This window comes from Hyaena hyaena, unplaced genomic scaffold (assembly GCF_003009895.1).
Source record: "Hyaena hyaena isolate Hyena2069 unplaced genomic scaffold, ASM300989v1 scaffold_336, whole genome shotgun sequence".
Taxonomy (NCBI): domain Eukaryota; kingdom Metazoa; phylum Chordata; class Mammalia; order Carnivora; family Hyaenidae; genus Hyaena; species Hyaena hyaena.
Genome location: NW_024080969.1, coordinates 1,930,233 through 1,956,089, shown reverse-complemented (window position 1 = coordinate 1,956,089; position 25,857 = coordinate 1,930,233).

Below are 25,857 nucleotides of genomic sequence, written 5' to 3'. Positions count from 1 at the left end.
GCAATGTCAGCTTCTCTTTCCTTTCCCCTGGACTTGCGGCTGCTCGCCACCACTCGCCGGCTTATCAGTCACCGCAGCTGCACGTAAGCCAGGTTCTCTCCCTTCCCTTTGTATCTCTGGGTCCTGTCCCGCTTTTATCTTCCCCAGTTCACACTCACGCACTTAAGAGGTTTCCTTCCCAGTGTACTCTGTCTCTTTCTCTTCCCAAACTCCTGTGGCTCAGTGTCCTACGACTTCAGGCCTTCTCTGTTTGAGAGATGGGTGCAAGCAAGATACATGGAGCTCCCCACTTCTCTGCCATCTTGCCATTCTCTCAAGAATCAATTATATTTTAATATCTGAAATAGTTTTTATAAAACTTCATATTTATTTGATCACAGTAAATGCATTTTCAAAGGTTTTACTTTTTCGTTTATTACCTATATCTATTTTCCATTTTTATTATCCAAGAAAATCAATTTTCTGATTTCTAAATAGTACTTTTATTTTTCAAGTAAACATTAACTCAAATTATTCTGATTTTCAGTATATGAAATTCTGTGTTGTATTTTGAATACACAAAGAGAGACAGTGGGCTTTTCTTTTTTCTTAGGATAAAAATGTGCAGCTGGCCTAGATCCTTTTACCTCAAATATAGTTTAAATTAGAAAACTGGCCAACATGCCTGTCTTTATTTTTTTTTCCCCCATACAGTCTACATCTCAAAATCAAGTTATTTTGACCACTGTCCCCTTCTCCTGTTATATATGTGAAGGCATCAAGAATAATTTAAAATAAGAGTTCTGTGCTCAAAGAAGCTACGAGATGTTTGCCTTCGGTGATGTGTGAGAACAATCTTTCTCCAGTGGTTTGCCTGTGGCAGTGCCAGCTTCCATTTATCTATTTCTTCCACTACCCCCACTGCCCCCTCAGAAGAATTCACCCCCTAGGCTATTTCTTTCCTTTCGTTTCCTTTTGTTTCCTTCCCTTTCCTTTCTTCCTTCCTTCTTGAGCAAAATAAGGTAGTATCTGATAGACACTTGACAGACTGAGTAGACCAAACCTCTGGTAGCTGGATTACAGAGATGGTGCCTCATTATATTCAGACTGTGTCTTTGATATCTAGGCAGAGCACCTCTAAATTGGGCCTCTTCCAAATGACGTCAGAAAAAACTAGAAATGTTTTTATGGAAGGCCTTCAATTATTATTGTCTCTACTTCCAGCTAATGCTTCAGGTGGCCTGTTGAGAGCAGGAATGTAATTAGAAATTATGTTAAAGATAAATTTCTTACTGTAGATGAATATGGATTTGAAGATTGTTAACTATATTCAACCAGTCCTGGTGGCCCAGTTTTAAAGAACTACCTGTCTCTTGTACCACTTCTGTGGTCAGATGGTAACATAAGGATATTTCAGGGAACGGTTTTTAGGCTATATATTTTATTTTATTTTATTTTATTTTTTTAATTTTTTTTAATGTTTTATTTATTTCTAGGAGAGAGAGAGAGAGAGACAGCGTGAGCAGGGGAGGGTCAGAGAGAGAGGGAGTCACAGACTGAAACAGGCTCCAGGCTCTGGGCGGGCAGTCAGCACAGAGCCCGACGCGGGGCTCGAACCCACGAACTGCGAGATCATGACCTAAGCGAAAGTCAGACGCTTAACTGACTAAGCCACCCAGGCGCCCCAATAGGCTATATATTTTAAAATGACCTTACTCTTCTAAAAAACTTAATCTATCTAAAAATTACACTTGAACAAGCATGGCTTGTAAATAAGAGGTAGTCAATAAATATTTGTAGTACTTAAATTAGACATGAATCTTTTCTAAACTCAGAGCCATACACTCTAGTTCAACAGCCAGGAGGGAGTCTGAAAAGTTAATTCAGCATGTAGGTAATGAAACTCACCATGAGTAAAGAATGATATTAGATGCTTAGAGGAATAAAAAAAAAAATAGGTAGAATAACAGCTCTGACTTCTAAAGGATACCAAAGAACACGAAAGCATATGAAACTTTAGAATTATCCTCAGTTTTAAAGCTGTGAGTAAATGTATTAAATAAAATCATCTAATCTAACACTTCTCTTTTTTTTATTTTATTTTTTTTTACATTTACTTATTTTTGAGAGACAGAGAGAGTCAGAGCACAAGTTGGGGAGGGGCAGAGAGAGAGGGAGACACAGAATCTGAAGCAGGCTCCAGGCTCTGAGCTGTCAGCACAGAGCCCGACGTGGGGATCGAACCCACGAACCGTGAGATCATGACCTGAGCCGAAGTTGGACACTTAACTGACTGAGCCACCCAGGCGCCCCAGCACTTCTCTTTTATAAATGACAGTGTGGACTAGATTCATCCATCAGAATTAGCGATGAAGTTGAAGTCAGATGCAGTTCTTCATCAGCTATTCAGTTATATCAGTTGGGCTTTCTTTGAAAGTAGCTTTGAAAGGGCTGTTTTGGCTGTATTCATGGAATGTGATGACTGATACTTGCTTAGCATAAGAGGTTATTCAAAGCAGTTTCATCAAGTGAAGGTTCCAACTAGCTGCTAACGAAGTTGGTTTGAAACAGTGCAAGTGGATTATCTACACGAATAGTCATTAAAATGATTGAAACTGTGATCCATAGAAAACAGGTTGGATGACTAGTAAATAAGGGAATGATTAGAAAGACGGTCTCATAGCCATCAAAAATAAAACTGTAGGAGAGTATTTATTGATGCAAAAAATGTTCATGATGTAATATTATGTAGAAATATACACCACATTATAATCGCATCTCATTCGTATATGTATTGCCTATCATTTGATACAGCAATCACTTCTTCAAACCTATCCAAAGATAAGTTTGCCAAACAATTAAAAGATTCAAACAAAAGGCACCTTATTGCAACAGGATTTTTAATAGCAAAAACAGGAGACAACCTCAAAGTCCATCATTAGATGCAAATGAGGAATTATGTTTATGTCACTGAAATCCAGGGTATTTGGTGTATGAGAATTGAAAACCGACTGTAAGACAAATGGGTTTAAATAAAATCATGATCATTCTGAATTTGATTTGTAAGTATCATTTTGAATTTATGATGACCTCTCTAGAAACAAAACGTATTTAGTAAGCCTGTTCTCTGAAAAGAGCTAGAAAAAAATGATTGTCATTAAGTCAACTCTGGCTTCTTGGAGACATGAGGGATCCAGGGTTGACATAAAAAGCTTTTTGAACTGAACATACAAATTCTTGTCATCCTGGAAAGCAGGACCCCTAGCGAAGTCTCTTGAAAATATGTCAGAAAGTGGGGCGTATCCAACTTAAAGAGGCTCCTGCTAGCCAAAGATGGAGAGATTTTAGCTCCAATAAAGATAATAATTAGGATGATTGGAAAATATCAAATATGTTTAAATACATGCATTCATAAGAGTGCTAAAAAAAAAGTCCCAAAAGCTTATTGGTCACCTTTGGAGTCTGACTGAGAACCAACTCATTATTCTGAAAACTAATAACGGGAAAGAACTGAGGAGTCATCTTGTCTTTCTTGTACAGATGATGCCTCAGAGGAGTCCAGTAGCTGATAAGGGAAAGATGCTCTTAGAAATGGTAATGCTGTACAAGAGAAGGAAGATAGAAGGTCACCATTTTACAATGCCTAAGGAAATAACAGATCTACAGAATGATCTCTAAGGCTACTAACACCACAAAAAGGGCAACTGAACTATGTGCCTCTTGATAGAAGACACCATCACCACCAATGATATATTCTTTCCCCCCAAAATTGAACCTGATTCTGATCAAGGCTTTAGATAAATTCCTCATTTATATGAAATTAAATACAGGAGACAGGAGCCGGTTAAAGAATACCATGAGGATAACATTAGCCACACTATGTGAATCCTGAGGAGACTTATAAGCTAGTGTTTTTCTAGAAAGATTTACTAAATGAAAAGGTGAAACAAGAGTGGGAACCCATAGATTAAAAGAGACTTAAAAGCAGTGAGCCTCAAACTGTAATGGTCATGTAAATCACCAGGGGTCTTGTTAAACTGAAGATTCTGCTTTGGTTGGTCTGGGTTGGAGGTGGGGGAAGTTGAGGTTCTGTGTTTCTTACTAGCTCCCGGGTGATGCCTGTGCACTTCCCTTCCACCCCACCTCCCAACACACTTGGAGGAGGTGAGATTTAAGACGCACTGACCCCTACCAATGTGTGGACCTAAATTTTATTCTGATTCAAACAAGTAACCTAAAAAGAAATGCTTGGGGTCTCCTGGGTGACTCAGTCGATCAAGTGTGTGACTTGAGCTCAGGTCATGATCTCACTCTTCCTGGGTTCGAGCCCTGTGTTGGCTCTGTGCTGGCAGCTCAGAGCCTGGAGCCTGCTTCAGATTCTGTGTCTCCCTCTCTCTCTGCTTGTCCCCTGCTTGTTCTCTCTCTCTCTTTTTCTTCAAAAATAAATTAATAAATAAACATTTTAAAAAATCCTGTTAAAAAGAAATGCATGAGAAATTGGAAATATGGGCATTAAATGGGGATATATAATGATATGAAGGAAACATTGTTAAATTTGTCGGTAAAATAATGGTATTAGATTATGATTAATGTAAAGCACATTTATTTTATAAAAATACATAATGGAACATTTAAGGTTGAAAGGACATGATGTCTGAGATGAGAGGAAGGGGGAAATGGTAGGAATGTAGATGAAATAACGTTGGCCATGATTAATAATTGTGCAGAATGATGGGCACCTTGGATTTCTTCGTATACCAGGCTGCCTACTTTTGTGTATTTTTGAAATTTGCCATGACAAAAGTTAGTTCATAAATATCTATTGTCTATGCATGAAAATAAGGTTAGAAGTGTATTACTGCAAAATGTCAGAGTGGTTATAGATCTTTATTTTCTTTGTGCTGCCCCATAGTGTCCAAATTTCTACAAGTGTGTGTGTTATTTTGAAAATCAGGGAAGTTGTTTTATTTTGTTGAAAGCGAGTCCCTTGATTATTGGCCCAGCTGAAAGTGAAGTGGTTTAACAAGCAAACCACACCCTGGCTAGAGGGACACAAGTTAAATAAATTAAGGTAGTTTCCTAAGAGGGAAAGAGAGAGAAAGGGGAAGGGGAGGGCGAGTTCATTTCGTTTCTCTTGCTGCGGAGTCCTGTGCGCTGAGAGTTTGAGAGGCATTACGAGTATACAGCCCTTCAGGACTTAGGACTTGAGAGTTGGGGGAGAAAGGTTGAGGAATCTGAGTGCAGCTATTTTAACTTTTCTCAGAAGCGGTGTCATAGAAATCAGAACGTGCTGGAAACGTCATACCGTGCTGGGAAGGAACACCACCTGGATTTGGCTGTCTTTATGCGTGTGTTGGCAGTGGCGCAGCGAGGCATGCTAGGTAAAAGAGTCTAATGTTTTTAAGCCCCACTGACTTTGGAAGCAACACAGTTTGAGTTCAAATCCCAGCTTTGCGGTTTAGCTGTTGTGTGGCACTGACAGAGTGCTTTGTCTCCTTTAAACCTGAATTTCTCCATTTGCAAAACAAAGAAATGATTCTCCCCTTCCCAGGCTTAGGAATATAGTGCCTTTGGAAACAGTTCCCAGGCAATAAGTAGAAATTGTTTCTATGGTTATTGCTGGTAGAAAAGAAAACATCCACATCTGACATTTCAACCGATCTGTGAATCATTTCCCACTTCACTGGCTTTTATCAGTTATTTTTCTTGCTTTCTCCTTTTGAGATGTTTACGGACCCCACATTTGGCTCCTCTCCCCAAAAGAGTGCTGCAATGTTTTCAGACCATCATTTTCTTTATGCATATGGTTGTCACCAAGCTGTTCAGGTCATACATTCTCCCAAGAAGTTCCTGAGTTAGTGAATAAAATCCTACATAAAATTCAAACTCTTGTTATAGAAAAACTCTCCTGAACTTGTATCCTGGGTTTATTGTTTTAAGTAACTTTAAAAGTTAGGGTTTTAGAGCATCAAGCAGTGCTACTGCCTGCTTAAGTAACTTCCTGGGATATAAGGTGGGCAGGAATGGAACCTGTGAAAAATAAGAGCGGAATCTGGGCAGTGCCTACCTGTCCTTGAATACTGTGGTAAGTAGTATGGATTTAAGTTATTATGCAGTGAGGCACCTATTGAAAAAGTTTGAGCTGGGATATAATCTGATAAAAATTTAAAGTATGATTTCTTTGGTATTGGATTTGGTTGGGATGACTGGATTGTAGAGAAGATTTGGAGCAGCCAAAAAGATACCCCTGCCTTTGATGTCAGAGGACTGTAGACCCAAAGTAAGATGATAGAAGAAAGGATTATATGGGAGATAGTTAAGATCATTCAAATATTTGTTTTTTCAATGATGTTTTATATGAGACATCTTGGGAGCAGAACTGATAGCACTGGATATATGGAGAATGGGTGCTGGCAAGGAAAATTATCTCGTGTAGTTAATGCTGGGATTTATGTCGGTTTAATGAATGGAAGTGGTAAGATCAAGAAGTTTGGAACCGTGGGCAATTTGATGATTTCAAGGTAGATTCAAATATAACCTGAAAACAGTTGTTTGAGTCTTAATAGGTATAACCTGGGTGTTGTAAGTGTCAAGACTGGAAAAGATGTTTTTTATTTCAAAAAATAAGAGTGATATATAGTAGTTTTGATTAAATGCATTTAATTGTAGTGGAAAATTAGTGGGACAGTGTTTCTCTGGGAGCAAAATGAAACTGTAAGAAAGGGCCACCGGGGAGCCTGGGGTGTTCAGTTGGTTAAGTGTTTGACTTCAGCTTAGGTCATGATCTCATGGTTCATGAGTTCGAGCCCCGTGTCTGGCTCTGTGCTGACAGCTCAGAGCCTGTAGGCTGCTTTGGATACTGTGTCTCCCTCTTTCTCTGCCCCTCCCCCACTTGTGCCCTATCTCAAAAATGAATAAACATTTTAAACAGTTTATAAAAGGGGCCACCAAGACAAACACTCCCTGTGTCTTTGCTCTATGTCTGGATTCCTGGAAGAATTGATTTAAAATCTGTGCAAGACTTCATCCTCCCCTAAGCCAAAGCGCTAGTCTTAAAGACACATTTTAAATTTATGTATGATTTGTCAACAAATAAAATATCCTATAAAAATGTGTCTATAAGAACTGTATTCCCTGCAAAAAACAAAAAAACCAAAAAACTGTACCTTAGTAAAATTTTCCAAGAGCTCATCCATATTATTTCAAACTATGCAGATTATACCCAATCTATTATTCTTTAAGGCTAAGAGAACATAATCCTTGGCCTTTAGCAGAGGACCTGGAGTTGAAAAACAAAAACTCCCCCCAAAAAAACCCAAAAAGAATCTCAAACTACTAAAACCAATATAAAATAAAAACATGGAGGGGGCAACTAGTAAAAGAGAGATAGGAAGTTAATTAGATCTGTTAGGTACTGTGCCCTTATCCTATAGGCTTGCTTCCTGATTCCTTTTAGGATTTACTCTTTCTTTTCAGGCTTGACCCTCGAAGGTTGAACTAAATCTTGCCTCAGAATAGCAAAGATCAAGAGATGATTTTTTTCACATCTGAACTCAAGTCTAGAATGTGAAGTTTTTATTTTCAGCATACATAATAAAAGAAGTAAAAGAAGGAAAACGGGTGGCCTTTTTTGCAAGAAAACTTCTTTTATCTATTAATTGAGGCCGAGGGAGCAAGCACTGTTGGTGTTAGGTTTGTAGATGACAGGTGCTTTGTAACTCTGTCTAACTGTACCCTTAAGCTGCCTAACTGCTGTGGACCGGAGAAACCTGATACAGCTGGCTGAAGGATGTGCTGAAATTCACAGAACTAGTATCCTGAGAACCAGGATTTCCCATCATTTCACTTACTGCCTTAAAAGATGGGAGCAAAACATCTAAAAATGAACCCTTGGCATAAATATTAATGAACTGGACCCCTGAGTAGAAAAATACAACTATTTTCAGGGAAGTATTGTTCAAATGTAGGAATCAGTATAAATTTGAGCTACACCAGGTGGTGTTAGGAGGACAAGCCATAATTGCTCTTAAATAATTGCTGAGGAAAAAAAAAAAACCTAGGAGCGGGATGAATTTATTTTTGAAGTAAAGGCAAACTAACAAGCAAAGGCAAGAAATATCTAATGGGTTGTCTGGATGATTCCATAGACCCAAAATATGGGACAGGTGTTGGGGAGCTCTTCCAGGCTACATCAACATGTGTTTTACAAGAACTCCTTCATGGAAGCTTGCAGCTGGAAGATACTTAGTATAATCTATTCCCGTCATTTTCAATTTTTATAAGTAATCTTTTTTATAAGTATTCTTGATCTGTAAATACCAGAGCATTATGTTGTGTAACCTAAATTAATATTGTTAGATGTCAATTATACCTCAGTAAAAACAACAACAACAAAAATCCCATTTGAAACCGGCATCCACCCAACAGCCTTCCTTTTCCAACCTCTCTGCTTACACAGGTCTGAAATGCCTCTTGAATTGTGAAGTTTCCTAAGATACGGCCATAATGCCCCCACCTTCCATTTTTGCTTCGTTTCATAAATGAAATGCAAAAGCCTGTTTTGTAGAAAATTCAGGAGGGAGCAGATGGCTTATCTCCTGTATTTCCTCTGATCTCACCTCCATTACATCATTGCCCCCCAAGATCTCTGTGTTAAGTCCTTGGACAGATCAACTGGGTGGGAGAATGAGCGGTCCAATTTTTGGTGCTTAGTGCTCTGATAAATACAAGAGAAGCAGACCTGTTTTCTCCCCACGAAGAGCATCCCAATTAAATGAGCAGAAAAGATACAGAAATAACAGTGGAAGGAAGTCAGTTTTGCCTGTGCTTTTAGCCACAGCTGTTTTCTTCATAAAACTTTCTTGAAAGCTCCATATGTTCAGTGGAAAAAGCTGCTCAAAGGCTCTGTGGAGCATGGCTTGGAAAGTCTAAAACCTTAGAGAAGAGAGAAGTTACCAAGGACTAGAATGGGGGAAGGGAAAGATTTCAGGAGACATTTCATGGAAGAAAGAGGACTCGGCTAGTTCTTGAAGGGTTGTAGGATTCAGGTATGTGGCTAGAAAAGGCTTCCTTATCAGAGCCTGAGAAGTGAACGGGGAGGGAGAGTAGAGGGATGATAGAAACAAATGGGTTTATTAATGGCCTTGGCTGTCTGAGATTGTCTGGATTATCTCTTTATTTATTGTTCATTTCCTGCAGCCAGAATGTAAATAATGGGGGGAACAGTGACTTGGTGTATCTCAGTGGTGGCTTAAGTGTGTCTACAGAGGGTTTTGTGCTTTGAATGAAAGATTGAATTTAGGGAGTTTCTGGAGGTTAGATTAGACTGTTGCCATGGGGTCTGATTGAGGGATGAGGGTCACCAGCATTCAGGGCTTGGAAGTAATCTGCCAGAAGGCTATTGAATAGAGAGGAGAAAATTTCTGTTCCTCTGGGCCAGTGATAATATGAAAATGGAATTTTGATGGACTTGGGACAGAAAAAATGGTAAGCAAGGAAGACTTGGTAAAAGTCCTTCGTAATATTCTATACATGATGTGAATAAGGTGGGTATTAGGGTAATAGGGGTAAGAAGAGTATGAAACATTTGATAAGGAAAATCTCAGAGGCAGTGTCCATGAGATCTTGTGGCTGGCCGTGATAATTTTTTATTTTTTTTTAACTTCTGTATTTAATTTGAGAGAGAGAGAGAGAGTGCGCAAGGGAGGAAGGAGCAGAGAAAGGGAGAAAGAGAATTCCAAGCAGGATACATACTATCAGCACAGAGTTTGATGTGGGGCTTGAAGTCACAGTCCAGGAGATGATGACCTGAGCCAAGATCAAGAGTCAGATGCTTAACCAACTGAGCCACCCAGGCCTCTGGAGAGGCCCCTCATCCCCAGGTTTAAGCTGGGCTGGCAGTCTGCATAGCAAGTCAGAAGCAGTTGTAGGCTTTGGGACTTCCCCGTAGATAGCATCCTAAACGAATCTGTCTCACTGTTTAAACCTGGAACCTCTTCTGGATATGTGCTTTTCATGTGCAAAATATCGCAGACCAGTAGAACTTATCCTGGATTTGGGTGCTTGTTTTAAAATAAATTCCAACAAGGGACAGACAGACCTACTCATATGTAGTCCATGTGCTGAACTATGGAGAGAGTTAGACCCCTTGGGTAATCCAAGAGGTTGTTTTGGTTGATTCAAAGTGCATGGGTTTCTTTTTGTATGCTTTCTTCCTTCCTCTGGGTGTCTTGACCTTGATACAGGGGGTGGGTGCTTTCCCCCCGGCTCTCATGGCAATTTGTGTTCTTGTTCTTTCTCTAAAGGTTCTGGGATCTCTCTTCATTTTCACTTTTCCAAATGATTCTCCGTTTACCATAATTTTATGCAACGTATGATATAAAAGTTTGCTACCTTGTGCAGTTCAAAATTAAACCTCTCAATCAAAAGGAGAATTCAAATAAATTTCTAAGAAATTGAGGAGGATGGAAATGAGGGAAATCGTCACATCCCTGAAGCAATGTCAGACTCTGGAACCAGTTCCAGATTTTCTTAAAATTGCTAGCTGGCTGTGTGATCAGGTTTGGCATTTAGCATTTCTTGACGATTTGTTGTGGGTGTTACATGAACAGTAGGTCAGGCTACTCTTCACCAGTTCCTTCCCCCTCTCAGATATCTTAATTTTTGCTCAGCGTTGTGTAGGCTGTACAATAATGGAGCACTCTGAACATGGACTCTTATGTGTCTGGGTAGTAAGTTGCAAAAGCGTTAGAAAATGGTTGGTCTTGGCTCTAATTTGGACATTTGCTAGAGACACACTGTGATGTAAGTCTGCTTCCATACAAGATACACGGTGACTGGGGCGCCTGGGTGGCTTAGTCGGTTAAGCGTCTGACTTTCGCTTAGGTCATGATCTCGCGGTTCGTGGGTTCGAGCCCCGCGTCGGGCTCTGTGCTGACTGCCAGCTCAGAGCCTGGAGCCTGTTTCAGAGTCTGTGACTCCCTCTCTCTCTGACCCTCCCCTGATCATGCTGTCTCTCTCTCTCTCCTAGAAAAAAAAAAAAAAAGATACCCAGTGACTTTATAGAAGAACCAGTGAACAGAATAACTGTCATTTACTCAGTGTTTACCATGGGCTCAACATTGGGATAAATGCTTTACCTGCAATATATCTTTTAATACTTCTTTTTAAAAAAATATTTATTCATTTTTGAGAGAGACAGAGTGTGAGTGGGGGAGGAGTAGAGTGAGAGAGGGAGACCGAGAATCTGAAGCGGGTTCCAGGCTCTGAGCTGTCAATACAGAGCCCAACGCGGGGCTTGAACTCACTAGCCACGAAATCAGGACCTGAGCCAAAGTCGAACGCTTAACCGACCGAGCCACCAAGGTGCCCCTATTTTTTAATACTTCTAAGACTCTGTAGGAACAGTATAATTAGCAACCTTACATTTGGGGAAAATACGTTTTAGTTGGGTAAAGTTGCTCAAGCCACACAGCTGTTTCTTGGCCTGGGTTCTCCTGAAAGCACCAGAAACAAAGACTTGTAGGTCATCGTTTTCTTGGGAAATGATTCCATGGGGCAAGAGTGGAATGACCAGGAATGAAGGAGAGAATTTTTATGTAGAATGTTACTTATTTGGACACTTCTAGAAATCTGTTGTTTGATCTTGTTGGAAGGGCGTTATGAGGGACTCATGGAAAGGCATCTCAAACCATCCACCTTGGGGATGAAAAGGAAACCCTTTTCTATTAGCCGTTGTCACTGCCTTCACATAGTACACTGATTTCATGTGGTACATTTCTGAGGGCCAAGCAGCTTCTTATTGGTGTTCCTCAACATAGTGTCCAAGAAGGTCTGAGAAAGGTACTTAAAACAACTCTGTCAAGAGCCCAAAGTGGGGTGCCTGGGGGGCTCAGTCGGTTAAGCGTCCGACTTGGGCTCAGGTCGTGATCTCAGGGTTCCTGGGTTTGAGCCCCATTTCAGGCTCTTTGCTGATGGCTCAGACCCTGGAGCCTGCTTCTGATTCTGTCTCCCCCCCCCCCCCCACTCCTCCTGCGCTCATGCTCTCTCTCTGTCTCTCAAGAATAAATTAACACACACACAAAAAAAACCCCACAATAACATGCTGTTAGTCTGCATCACTACAAAGCTGCCTGATGGGTGCTTGAAAGTGTTCGAGCCATGGCCATTCACAGGAAGAACCTGGTCCAGCTGGTTCCAAAACCAAGTTTTGAACCCAAGCCAGTCTGATTCCAAATCCTGTTTACTTCACCACTGTACACTGTTGTCTTGAAAAGCAGTATTGGCCTCTCTAGATTTATTCTCCTAGAGTGTGTTTTCAGGATTTGATCATCTGTCTTGACAGAAAAGCAGGCCTTGACTGAAACGAAGCCGAGGTGAAGCTCCCCTTCAGCTCTCCCAATGCTGCACTCGGGGCCCTGATGCTGCCCTGCCGGATTAGCACCCATTTTCCGGTCCTGTTAAGTGATACGCATCTCATATGTGACCTATCCTGTCCCATAATGACGTCTGTTACAGTCAAGTGTGATGGTCCCGGAAAGAGTGTGGAGTCTGGAGTCCAAACTGTATTTGAAATATTGTACTTTAAGCGGTGTGACATTGGGCAGGTCATTTCTCCAGTTCTTACTTTCTATGGGTTTTTTTTTTTTGTTTTTTTGTTTTTTGTTTTTTGTTTTTTTTTTTGCCAGAGGGGAGCTGTAGCAGCCACATAATAAGATTATGTATGAAAGGAAAAAGGATTAAAGTGGGGGGGAAGTCAGTGAAAACACTTGAATAATTGCCCTTCCCTCTCCCATCCCTCATTCCTTTGGTTCTTTATTAGATTTTAGATGATGGAAGCCAAATAAGCAGATTCCAGATACATGAGTGGCTTAATGTAACTTACCTCAGGATGATTTGGCTTTAACAACCGCTGTACTGAAGAGAAGTAGTAAGAATAAGTCACCACCTGGCCATCTCCTCGCTATCCTTGAGGACCCGCCTCAGGTGTCGGCACTCTGTGGAGTCCTCCAGACGGCTTACCTCAGAGCACAATCAAGGGCCCTCTTCTTTTCCCAGTAACTAACCTCTGTAACCTCAGTCCCATAATATTGGGATGGAAGGAGAACAATTGAGCATTAAAATGTCCCTGCTGTTAGCAGTCAGGGTCAAGTAAATCCCAGAGAATACTCAGTATTCCTTTCCTTCACCATCAAAATTTCTCTTCCAAGTCCGAGTCCAGAAGTGTAGGAATTTGAGAGTGACTTCTCTTGCCTAGGCAACTTGGCCCCAAGTGCCATTTGCTATTGTGAAACCCTCATCTTTGACTCTGGAATCATCTAGTAATTTCTGCCCTTAGGTATTTCCTATACTTATCAGAGATTCCTCATTCTCCCTTCTTACCAGGGTTCTCAAATCTTCTTTTGCCTGTGCCCCTCCTGCCCATTCTCCGCTTTCTGAGAACTTGTCTTCGAGAAGTCCCATCTCCCTTTGTGTCTTACCATCACGGGGTGCTCACAGGCATCCTCATTCAGGTCAGTTTCTCTTCTTGGACCGAGGATAGGCTCTGAGCGTTGGCAGTAAAGAAGAGGGTTTAAGTTCCGACATGATTTGTAAGGTTGCTGTGATTTGGCCTCTGGGTAAAGCATCTAAAAGACAACTCATCTTTAGAAGTTAAAAAGATTAAGTTTTCACTGTCAGTTTAAATATACCTTCCTACATTAAACATCTGGGTGTCTTTTTAAGCGTTGAGTTACTGCCTCACAGGAAAAAGCCTCTCCTTTGTTACCTTATTCTATCTAGATAGTGCCTAACTCTAAGGAAGGAAGCAGAACAGAACATTTCTGGCCTTGCCTTTCTTGAAACACTTTGCTATACTATAGCATGTAAACCATAGTTTACTTTTTTTATTTGAAAGTTTTATTAAGGTAACTATATGCTCATGCAGAAAGATCCCCTGTACACTTGGCTGACTTGCATTCGCTAGTAACATTTTTCAAAACTGTACTACAATTTTACAACAGGGGTATTGACATTGATACAATCCACCAGTCTTACTCAGATTTCTGCCATTCTATGTGTATTCATTTGTGTATGTGTGTGTGCATGTGTGCACTAAGTTCAGTACAATATTATTACCTGGCTGGGTTCATGTACCACCTCCACAGGCAAGATGCTGAAAAGTTTCAACCTTATTATAGTCCCTCATGGTGCCCTTTAAAACTTTTTTTTTAATGTTCATTTCTGAGAGAGAGACAGAGAGACAGCATGAGCAGGGGAGGTGCAGAGAGAGAGAGAGAGAGAGGGAGACACAGAATCCGAAGCAGGCTCCAGGCTCTGAGCTGTCAGCACAGAGTCCCTATGTGGGGCTCAAACTCCCAAACAAGGAGATCATCGCCGGAGCCAAAGTCGGACACTTAACTGACTGAACCACCCAGGTGCCCCTCATGTTGCCCTTTTATAACCATAACCTCCTCTTCCCTCTGTGTCTTCCTGTACTTCATCCTTGAAAGCGATTCACCTGTTCTCCTTCCTAAATTTTTTTAAATTTCAAAAGTGTTTTATAAATTGGATCATATAGTTTGTGACATTTGTGACTGACTCTAATTCAGCATCATTCCATATAGATCCATTCAAGAATGCTATGGTATTTACCACAGTTTGTTGAACTATTCAGTCCTTGGGGTATGTGGGCTGATTCCAATTTATACCTATTAACACTGAAGCCACTGTGAATATTCATGTATGACTGTTGGTATGAAAAAAATGTTTTGAATTCTCTAGAATATGCAAAGTATATACAGGGGATAAATGCCAAGGGGTATAATTGCTGGGTCATGTGATAGTTGTTACATTGATTTAAACAAAAATGCATAGACATTTTTCCAAAGTAACTGTGCCAGTTAAAAATCTCACCAGCTAATATTAAAAAAAACCACAGAAGGCAAAAAAAGAAAAAAAATCCCACCACCAATATATGAATGATTTGGTTTCTCGGCATCTTTGCCAGCATTTGGTGTTATCAATTTTTTTTTTAATTTTAGCCATCTTATACATGCCTAGAGTTAGCTCATTGTGGTTTTATTTGTATTTCTCTAATGGCTAATGATGTTGAACATTTTTTAGTGTGCTTATTTACCATCTGTATACCTTTTCTAGTGAAATATGTTTGTCTTTTTCCCATTTTCTAATTGTCTGGCATATGTGTTTACTATTGATTTATGAGGCTATATATTTAAGATCCTAATCCTTTGTTGGGTATGTGGTTTGCAAATATTTTCTCTCCATCTGTAGCTTATCTTTAAATCCTCTTTCAAACATCATTTCACACATCCAGAGCTGTTAGTTTTAGTAAGGCCCAGTATACCAATTTTTTCTTTCATGGCTTATGTTTTTGGTATAAAGTTTTAAGAACTATCATCCTAGTCTTAAACTCCACAAAGATCTTTTTCCATATCTTTTCCTCTAAAATTCTTACATTTGTTTTACATTTCAGTCTGTAATCTGTTTGGAGTTCATTTTTGTAAAAAGGTTTGAGGTTTAGGTCAAGAGTCATCTATTTGCTTGTGGATGCCCTATTGTTTCAGAAACGTTTGATGAAAAGGCCCTCTTTTTTTTTTTTTTTTCCTAGGAAGCTGTACTTTGGTCAAAAATTGGGGTATATCTATGAATTTTTTTCTGGGTTCTCTGTGCTGGTGATGGATTGGTCTCTCCCCCCGCCAGCAATACCACATTGTCATGATTAGTCTAGCTGGGTATCAAGCCTTTAGTGTCAGGTAGACTCATTCTTTCTACTTTGACTTCCATTTATTTTTTTAGATACTCAAGGGCCTGTGTTTTTTCAATTAAATTTTACAGTAAGCTTTCCTTTGTCTACAAAAAAAGAGCTTGGAGTTTGACAGGGATTGCCTTAAACCTGTAGATGAATATGGGGAGAATCGACACCTTTATTGTATAGAGTGTTCTGATCCATGAATATGGTATTTTAAAACTGAAGACATCTTCAATTTCTTTAGCATTTTGTAGGTTTTTTTTTTTTATTGTATAGATATTGATGAAACAGATTATGTGTCAGTGTTTTATTTATTTATTTTTTTGGAGTGATTATAGATGATGGTATGTGTTGGAGTTTCAGTTACAGCATGTTAATGGTTAGTAAATTGAAATGTGATTGACTTTTGTGTGCAGATCTTAAAACCTATGACCTTGCACTTATTAATTTTAGCATTTGAGGGTGGGGGTAGGGGTTTGGGGCGGGGGGGTTGGAGAGATTCCTTGATGTTTTCCTCATTTTATCTCTTATCTCTTTATTTCTTTTGTCTTATTGCAGTGCCTGGAACTTCTAGTACTATGTTCATTAAGATTGGTAAGACTGGATAGCATCATAATTAAAACTTGTGTGCTTTAAAAGATATCCCTTCAGGGACGTCTCGGTGGCTCAGTCGGTTAAGCCTCCTACTTCGGCTCAGGTCATGATCACATGGTTCGTCGGTTCGAGCCCCATGTCAGGCTCTGTGCTGACTGCCAGCTCAGAGCCTGGAGCCTTTTTCAGATTCTGTATCTCCCTCTCTCTCTGACCATCCTCTGTTCACACTGTCTCTCTCTCAGAAATAAATTAAAAAAAAAATTAAAAATTAAAAAAAAAATCAAAATAACCATTTAAAAGAAAAATAAGTCATCCTTTTAAAGGAAAGAGAAGACAATTTACAGAATGGAGAAAAAAAATATTGTAACTGCTATCTGAAAAAAACTTCTATCTAGAATGTATTAAACAACTATAACAACTCAATGATAAAAGCACTTTTAAAATGGTCAAATGACCAGCAAATAGCACTGCTAGGAATTTACCCAAGGGATACAGAAATGCTGAGGCATAGGAGCACATGTACCCCAATGTTCATAGCAGCACTCTCCACAATAGCTAAAACATGGAAAGAGCCTAAGTGTCCATCAACAGATGAATGGATCAAGAAGATGTGGTTTATCTATACCATGGAATACTACATGGCAATGAGAAACAATGAAATCTGGCCATGTGTAGCGACATGGATGGACCTTGAGGGTGTTATGCTGAGCGAAATAAGTCAGGCAGAGAAGGACACATACCATATGTTTGCACGTATAGGAGGACTAGGAGGAACTTGACGGAGGAACAAGGGGGAGAAGAAGGGCGGAAATGGTGAGGGAAAGGGAGAGAGGCAAACCATGAGAGACTCTTGAATGCTGACAAAAACTGAGGACTGATGGATGTGGGGGGGAGGGGGGGATGGGCATGGAGGAGGACACTGTGGGGATGAGCACTGAGTGTTATGTGGAAACTAATTTGACAATAAACTATTTGTAAAAAAAAATAAAAAAATAAAAATAATAAAATAAGAGAAGGGAAAGATGAAAATAAATAAAATAAATAAAATAAATAAAATGGTCAAATGATTTGGATAGACAGAAGAGATAAAGTTGGCCAATAAGCACATGAAAAGATGTTTGTCAGGGAAATGCAAATAAAAACCAGAGTAAGATAATGCTTCATAACCAGTGGACTGGCAATAATTATTAAAAAACAAAAACAGAAATGACAAATATTGGCAAAAGTAGAGGTAGAGAAATTGGAACTTTCACATGCTGCTAGTGAGAATTTGAAATGGTACAATTGCTTTGTAAAGCAGTCTGGCAGTTTCTCAAATGGTTAAACATAGCTACCATATGATCCAGCAATTCTACTCCTAGGTATGTGTATATCCAAGAGAATAAAAACCTAAAACATGTCCTTAAAAAACTCTGCAAGTGCTCACAGCAGCATTTTTTATAATAGCCTAAAAAGTCGATACAATCTGAATATTTATTAACTGATGAATATATAAATAAGCTTAGTATATAAAGACAATGTAAAATTATTTGGCATTCAGTAGACATACAGTACTGATATATGCTACAACATGGATGAACTTTGGAAACGTTAAACTAGCTGAAAGAATCCAGTCACAAAGGATGATACATTGCATAATTCCAGTTACGTGAAATTTCTAGAACATGAATATTTATAGATAGAGATAGTAGGTGCCTAGGGCTGAGGAAGATAAGGATTTGGGAGATGATAGCCAAGTGATATTTTTAAATATTTTAAAATTGTAATGGATATATTACTCTGAATATACTAATGTCCATTGAATTACATCTTTAAAAGGATAAAGTTGATGGTATGTGAATTATATCTGAATAAAGCTGTGAAATGCATGGAAACGTTGAAAAGTAAATATGTGTGTGTAAGTATGCCACTTTTAAACTTATTTTTTCATGTTTTTTTCATGCCTTCCTACAGATTAATTGAACTTTTTTATTTCCTTTAAATTTGTTTATAGTGGGTTAGAGTGCATCATTTTTGTGTAGTGTTTCTAGTAGTCGCTCTAGGTCTTCTAATAACCAGGAAAAAGTGTACTGACAGTCTACTGTTCATAGCACTTACCATTTAAAGTGAAATGTGTAGAACTTCACTTCTAATTTGGTTGATTTTCTATTTTTGTCTCTTTAATTTTAACACTTTTAATTTTTTTTTTTTTTAAAGTTTATTTTTGAACCAGATAGTGACCTGAGCTGAAGTTGGGCACTCAATGGACTGAGTCACCCAGGCACTCCACTTTACCACTTTTAAATAGCAGTATCTTGCATATCACATAATATTATAGTTTTTGTTGATGAAACTTAGGCAAGGGATAGTCCACTGTCTACCATCTTTGTGTTCTTGTTCCTTCTTCCTGATACTTTCTGATACTGTAAGAGTTCTTATCTCTTTCCTTCCTCTTTGAAGCTTCTTTTAGTCCTTCTCTGAGGGTATTTTTTGCCAACAATAAAACAGTTTTTCTTAATTTTACAATGCTTTTATTTCCCTTTCTCAGAGGATCATTATGCCTGATACACATTTCATGGTTAATAGTTCTTTTAGCATCTGAAATGCTACTTTGTTTATATTTGTTGGTTTCAGGAGAAAAATCTATTGTTACTTGGCTTTGTATTTCCCTCTAGGCAATATCCTGTTTCTTTTTGGCTGCTTTTACAATTTTATCTTGAGTTTACAAAAGTTTAATTGTGGTGTTTCTTGTTCTGATTTTCTCTGATTTTATCCTGCTCAAGGAACTTACTTCATAGATGTGTTGTTTTGTGTCTTTCTACAAATTTGAGAAGTTTTGAGCCCTTTTTTCCACAAATACTCTTTTTTTCCATTTCTAGGACTACATAGAAATGTTGCCTCTTTCCTCGTTATTCTTTAGATAGTGGGTCTCTGAGGCACCATTTTTGTTTTTATTTCCTATTGTTTTTATATTGTTAAGATGGAGTGAATTTTATTAATCTGTCTTCAAGTTTATGGATTTTACCCTTTGTCATTTCCATTCAGCTATTATCATTTCAGTTCAGCTATCTAGGCAGAATTTTTTGTTTCTGTTACTGTCTTTTTTTTTTTTTCCAGTTCTAGAATTTATGTGGGTTCTGTTCTAGAATTTCTTTGAGATTTCCTATCAATTGGTTTCAAGAGTTTGTAATTGATAGTTGAAGCTTTTTTACAACAACTGCTATAAAATCCTTGTCACAGAACTCCAACTTTTGATTCATCTTGTGTTAGCATCCTTTGATAGCCTTTTCTCATTCATGTTGTGATTCGCTTGGTATGATAGGTAATGTTTCATTGTATCCTGGACGTTTTGTTGATTATGTCAGAAGATCATAGGTTCTATTCAAATGCTTAACTTAGTAGGCAGTTACCTTGGTTTGTTTCAACATACAGGTCTTGGTTAAATTTTGTGGCCTGTTGGGGCACCTGGGTGGCTTAGTCGGTTAAGCGTCCGACTTTCGCTTAGGTCATGATCTCACGGATCGTGGGTTCGAGCCCCGCGTCGGGCTCTGTGCTGACTGCCAGCTCAGAGCCTGGAGCCTGTTTCAGAGTCTGTGTCTCCCTCTCTCTCTGACCCTCTCCTGTTCATGCTATCTATCTTTCTCTCTCCTAGAAATAAATAAAACATTTAAAAAAAAAAAAATTTTGTGGCCTGTAGCTCCAAAGACAGGTATATTTCCAGAGGCTTTGTGGTAACTCCATCGTACTTGGCTTGTCTGGTGCCACTAGAATTCCCACTGGTTCCAGTTCTTCCTGCCTGCCAGGACAGAAGGGCTGTCTCTAGATTGGGCTGCCTCACTGCTCAGATTTGATCTCTTTCAGAGGAGGTAGGAGTACATGGTATGCCATTATTGTACTTCTACCCAGTGTCTGTAGGCAATTGAGGGGAGTTGGGTACACAGGAATAAAGCAGCTCCTCGGTACAGGCCTCTCTCAGTGATTGTTTGCCTTCTCTTAGTTTTCTGACCATGCATCTTGGTGCTTCTGGGTGGGGGAGAGGGTCATGGGCCCATGAGGACAAAGGGGTTTCCTGGACAACGCCCCTTGCTGTAGGTGAGTTTTTTCTGTCAGCTCTGTGCCCTGCCTTGTTAGCTCTTGGTGGGAAGAGGATGCCTCAGATCCATGTTTCCCTTGGCTACTTTCTTTCTGGCTGGACTCCCAGTGAATCCCCCTTGCTGTGTGCTTTGCCTTTACCTTATATTGTCAGAAAAACTCTGCTTTGGTTCTAAGAAGAACGAGTTTACCTGGGCTGCTTTCTACCCCCTCCAGCTCTGCCAGGTTGGAGGTTCTTGTGAATACCAGGTCTGGGTAGTCTTCCTTCTTTTAGGATAGTTAGGAAGCAAGACGCCTGGCCACTGTGTTGTCCCTCTTATCCTGGGGGCACTGCTTTCCACCTTCTTATTGTCTATCTGTGTTCTCCTTTGTCTCTCACAGCAGGGTGTACAGTTCAGAGGGGTTCACAAGTTGTGTTTTGCATGAATGGAAGATGGAGAAAGAGATTGATGCCATCTTTTTCTGAAGAGTAGTGTGTACTGTAGCTTTCTTGATTGTTTACATGTCAAATGTTTCCATCTAAATATATTTCTCCCTATCTTACAGGTCATTATTATAACTCCTCTTACCAATCAAGTCTTTTGCTGGTACCTAATATAGTCCTGACTTACAATATATTCACACTAACAACTTTTGCAGATGCAATGAAAGGAACACTTATGGTGGCAATTTCAGATTGTACTTACACACTCAGGTGTGGCAGTGGCCAAATGAGGCCTTTTGAACCTCTGTAATTTTACCAGGTAAACAACTGCCTTCACCTAAATAGAAGACTGTTTACATTCTGTAGTGTGTAAAGCCTAAAATTCTTTTTTAAAAAAAATTTTTAATGTTTTATTTATTTCTAGGAGAGAGAGAGAGAGAAAGAGACAGTGTGAGCAGGGGAGGGTCAGAGACTCACAGGTTAGAGTCACAGACTGAAACAGGCTCCAGGCTCTGAGCTGACAGTCAGCACAGAGCCCGACGCGGGGCTCGAACCCACGAACCACGAGATCATGACCTAAGCGAAAGTCAGATGCTTAACCGACTAAGCCACCCAGGCGCCCTAGCCTAAAATTCTTACCATGAACGTTAACTGTAGTCACTTCCCCAAGAAAAGTGAGTTGCTTCCTCTTTACTTTCCTAAAGTTTATGCAAAATTTATGCTTGAATGAACACAAGTGGACTTGCAGAATCACCAGGCCTCTATCTTTTTTAGTCTCTGTATCATTCCTGTAGAAATTTCTGAAGAAATTAAACTTGACAAATATTTGTACGTTTCTGTGAGGTTTGGAGCCATTCTGTGTATCTTGTGGATTCTTAGGAATTTGAAATAGTAACATAACCTAATGAAGTTTCTTGTTGGAAGTAATCTGCTATAACCTGAAAATCGAACATCATCTCTAATTTCTGGGGCTGGAGATAAAAAGCCAAGGAGAAATGGAAACATTTGAAAAGATATAGCTTTGGGAACTAAGTACACAAAAGTAAATACTATTTGACTGTTTATTTATTTATTATTATTTTTCAATGTTTTATTTATTTCTGAGAGAGAGACAGAGACAGCGTGAGCAGGGGAGCGTCAGAGAGAGAGGGAGACACAGAATCTGAAACAGTCTGCAGGCTCTGAGCTGGCTGTCAGTACAGAGCCCGATGCAGGGCTTGAGCCCACAAACCGTGAGATCATTTCCTGAGCCAAAGTCGGATGCCCAATTGACTGAGCCACCCAGGCACCCCATTATTTGACTGTTTAAAAGAATAAAGTAGATTCCTCTGTACTGGAATGGTAAAATGGCCTTGATAAAGTGAATAAAACAAAATTGCCAAAATGCATATAGAAAATGAATTTGCATATTTGTTTACATACTTACAATGGCATGCCCAGCTGAGGTAACCTCTAATGACCCCATATTCTGTGCGTGATTGCTTCCCCTTATGTATGGGCTGCCCTAGTGACCTGCTTCTAACCACGATTTTTCTAAGGTAATGAGATGTCATCACTGTGATTGAGAAATAAGAAATTGTAACTTTGTCTTGCTTGTGGACTTTGTTGACTCTATCTGTTCTTTGATGGCTTGGATAACTGCCATATACAGAGGAACACAGACAAGGAAGTTCAGTAGCCTGACAGGAACTGAATTTTGCAAGCCACCACCTGAACTTGGAAGTGGATTCTACCCCTGTTGAGTGTCAAATGAGACTCCCAGCCCTAACCAATATCTTCATTGCAGCCTTGTAAATGATGCTGAAGCAGAGGATTCAGTTAAGCTGTCCCCATATTGCTGACCCCTAAAACTCTGAGAGGATAAATGGGTGTTAGTTTAAGCCGGTAGGTTTTTAGTAGTTTTTTACGCAGCAATAGACCACTAATAGACCTACCTATTTTTTATATTTGTGTAAGTAGTGGAAAAGTTATTTTTTATTTTGTACTTTTCTATGTGGTAAAGATTTTCACAAGAATATTGATAGTTTTCATAAATGTTCACATAGATGTAATAAACTGTATGTATATTTTGTCTCTCCTGTGTCTAATCTGCCTGGCATCATATTGGAGCAGAAAGGTCTCCAAATGACACATTGCCATAGAACAAAAGAATGGCAAAGAAGGGAGAAGAAAAATTCTGAAGCAATTGTTTTTTTTCAGAGTTGTTCACATGGATGTGCTATTAGGTGAAGTCATGGTGCAACTGGGTATGTCTATTCATCTGGAGCCGAAGAAAACACTCATTCTTTCTTACTGCATTTAGAAAGTGAACAAAGAATAGGGTTGACTTAACACAGAAAAAAACGTGAAAGGGGATATGGTTTTTATATTTTATCAGAGGGTTATCTCCTGGGAATGTTAAAACACTAATTACTATCAAGGAGGTGAGAAATATGCATAGCGTTATCAGCAGATGTCTTTAATATGTGTGTACATGGATGTGGTTTTTTATTTTCCTTAGCATAAAATGGGCAAAATGCAGCAATTTAATTTCCTACAGAAGTTTTTCCTTTTGTTATTAGAAATCCAAAAAAAAAAAAAGATCATTCTGGTATCTAATTATTCAGCATCTTCATTTGTCGATGTTACAATAGTGTTTTTTCTTTAACCATGCCTGTTAGATCAAAACCATAGCTTTTACAAAAGCCAAATTAGGAATTTGCAGATAATTTTCCAACAGATATTAATTGAGCAGCCTACAGAGGAGGAGGGATATAAAGATGGGTTCTGCTGATAATTGAGAGATTTTTTAATTTTTGTTTTTTATTTTTTTAACGTTAATTTATTTGAGAGAGAGAGAGAAGAGAGAATGAATGGAGGAGGGCAGAGAGAGAGGGAGACACAGAATCTAAAGCAGCCTCCAGGCTCTGAGCTTTCAGCACAGAGCCCAATGTGGGGCTCGAACTCCTGGCCCACGAGATCATGACCTGAGCTGAAGTCACCTCTAATTTTTGTTTAATGTTTATTTTTTGAGGGTGGAGGAGAAGTTTTTTTAAAGAATGCCTTTTGGTCGGTATTTTTTTTTTTTTGATAAGATTTTTGAATATTTGTCTATTCAGAGCAGTCTGTGCACTAGTAGATTGGGAAAAACTGCCACCATCAAGGTTGATTTTAATTTTTTAACTTACTTTTGAGAGACAGAGACAGGGCATTAATGGGGGAGGAGCAGAATGAAAGGAAGACACAGAATCTTAAGCAGGCTCCAGGCTTTGAGCTGTCAGCACAGAGCCCAATGCAGGCCCTGAACCCAGGAACTGTGAGATCATGACCTGAGTTGAAGTCAGATGCTTAATGGACTGAGCCACCCAGGTGCCCCAGCTTGATTTTAAAGACCAAGTACAGGAATTCCTTCTGCATTCAGAAAAGTGAAGTTCAGAAGTTGGACTGGCCTGTTAAAGATTCCATTAGACATTTTGGTGCAGCATGTGCCATTTTGAGCTAGTCAATTTTGAATATAGGGGAAGAAACCTGTTTAGGTTCAGGCAGTGAAATTTCTCCTTTTATGTACACTCTTACCTCTTGGATGTGCCAGGAGCAGAGAGCGACGTGCCAGGTGAGTAGCCAGGGAGAGCTGCGTGTTTGGTAGAGGGAATCTTGTTTTATCACAAAAGTGGCACCCAAAGTATGGGAATGTACCTTGCTCTGATCTACAATGTTCCCCTCTGATGAATCCTGGTTTCTCCTCTGAGGTACTTAAAACATCTTTATCTTTAATATTTGAAAGCGCAGGTTTATTTGAAGTCTACCATTGTGCCATTTTGGTAAATGTATTCTAATTACTTAAATTACACAGCAGTTCTTAACAAATAGTTCTGTATACTGTGATGTTTGGTGACCCAAGTCAGCCGAGGTATGCCTGCGGACTTGAGCGGTTTCTGAGGATTTTCAGAAGTCACACATGTAAACACATGTTGGTGCTCATTTGCTTGGTGGAATTCCATCAGTTCTGTCAACCCCTGCAGTGCTGGTGCTTTGTCTACTAAAACAGACCATTTTTTCCATGTATTTTTCATAATGCCATTATAGTTTGATAGAGTAATACATGGAGTTTTAAAAATCTTAATTATTTAAGTAATGTTTACACCCCACATGCGGCTCAAAGTTACAACCTAGAGATCAAGAGTTGCATATTCTACTGACTGAACCAGCCAGGCTCCCTAAGAGTAATAGATGAAATTTTAATTAACATTTCTTTCAGGAACTCAATGAGAGTCCGCTATTGCATGAACTTAATTTTTTTTCCCCTCTATGACCAGTGTCCTTTGATAAACGTTTACAATTCAAAAGAGGCAAAACTAGGTTGGATTAAATGGTGTTTTTTCCCTCAGTGCTCAATGTGTTCTAACAAGTAAAATATGATTTACTAGTTGACTCAAAGGCCACATCTACTACTTTAATTCATGACAAGGTTTTTGTGCAATTCCTAACAAATCAGAATATCAAATTCAGTAATTGAACTGGATTGTCTAGATTTGGTTAAGTTTTAGCTACTTGTAGGTGAATTTCAAGGCCTTGCTGTTACATCCAGATTCCCTTGATGTCAGAATAATCAGTTGAGTTGGATCGTAATGTGTGAGCTCCCCACTTCTACTCTAGACTTGATAAAGGAAAAGTGAAATAATGGCCTATAGGGTGTCATGCCCAGTTCTGATGTTGAATAATGTTATTCTGCTGTGGGTGGTAGTGATAAATTATTTTGACATTACAGAATCTTTCTTATTTGAAATTTCATGATTTGAGGTTTCCTGTAGCACTTAGTGGGCTCTCCTTAGATGCTGGATGCATTGATTGATGCCCTTGTTTCATTGATTAACACATAAGATTCATTTCTTCCATTTTAATTATGGGAGGCATATAAAAATGTGTAAAATGTCTTTATTTAGAAATAATCCGTACCTTCCCACAGACACAACATAATTATGCTTAAATATTGAATAAAAACAAAGGAACCAGTGTGTAATTTCAACTTCATTAGATGATTTTAGTGTTCTAGCCCTCAGCA